This window comes from Molossus molossus, unplaced genomic scaffold, assembly GCF_014108415.1.
Source record: "Molossus molossus isolate mMolMol1 unplaced genomic scaffold, mMolMol1.p scaffold_m16_p_18, whole genome shotgun sequence".
In the NCBI taxonomy this organism is placed as follows: Eukaryota; Metazoa; Chordata; class Mammalia; order Chiroptera; family Molossidae; genus Molossus; species Molossus molossus.
The window spans coordinates 49,223,857-49,224,979 of NW_023425353.1; the positions used below are offsets into that span (position 1 = coordinate 49,223,857).

At 44.3% G+C, this 1,123-nt stretch overlaps 1 non-coding gene across 1 annotated transcript; it reads left to right on the plus strand.

Moving 5' to 3' along the window:
• Positions 1-684: 684 nt before the first annotated feature.
• LOC118633643 lies at positions 685-771 on the plus strand. The gene has a single exon (XR_004960203.1). It is a non-coding gene; the product is annotated as a small nucleolar RNA SNORD35 (small nucleolar RNA).
• Positions 772-1,123: the final 352 nt, after the last annotated feature.

Sequence of the window (1,123 nt, forward strand, 5' to 3'; positions counted from 1 at the left end):
ATCACACACCTTAACTAACTGGAGTCTCAACTATCTTAAAATGAACTTTTTACTGTAATGGGGATTCTATTTCATAGAGAGCTAAACCAAGAAAGTGAGAACTTACATTCAGTAAAAATTATAGAACTGACTAAATTACTCATGCAAATAAGGCCTATCATGCAGGATTGATGACATTCTTAGATGTAGTTGAAGGTTGAAGATCAAAGTATGTAACATGATCCATTAGCTGGTGTCCAAAGACGGTATCCAATGAACAGCAACACTTAGTCTTCCTTCCCTTGTATAGTCCTCTCAAAGCCTGAATCTGGGCTGGGCCTGTGACTCCCTTCAACTAGAGAATGCAAGGAAATGACACTAGCACAGTTCTACGCCCTAAGCCTATAAGAAGGCCTAGCAACTTTGAGCCACAACGTAAGAAAGATGTTCAGCTACTTTGCTGGACAGACAACATGGAGGAGAGATCAGCTGAAGGACAGAAAGAGAGAACCAGCAACCCTACCCTCTGCCCCCACCAGCTGAGGACCCAGGCTTGGGTATCCTTGCCAAAGTGCCAGTTAGACTTGTGAACGAAGAATCATAGATGCTTGAGCCCCACCCACAACCTGACAACAGCTACAGAAAGACCCTAAGTGAGACCAGTAGAAGAATCATCTAACAAAATCTATTTAAAACGAATGGGAGAGAGGATGATGGCTTTTTCTCATTGTAGTCTGTGGACGTCCTTGGGGAGAGTGTCAATAATATCAGTGGCTTAGCTGATGCCCGGAGAAGCACAAAGCCCTTAGAGGGGGTGGACATGTCTTCTGATTTAAGCTTGGTGATAAAAAAAAAATGGATTATTCAATTTTCAGGATCCTCTAAGGTGGGTTATCAACCCCTCTCTTGTGGCCACTCTCTCCCAATCCGGACTTCAATTTCTTTATAACTTCATTCCCCATGCCCGTTGGCCTACCTGGGGTACCTGGCTCTTGAAGTTGGCTGTAAGTACCAGACAGTCACAGCCACTCTAGAGAAGATGAAGGAGAAGGTCACTGGTGTGGGGTGGGGGCAGCTTCACGAGGCTACAGAAACAGACTAAAGAATGTGGAGAAGAAAACTGACAGATACACAAAGGTCATCA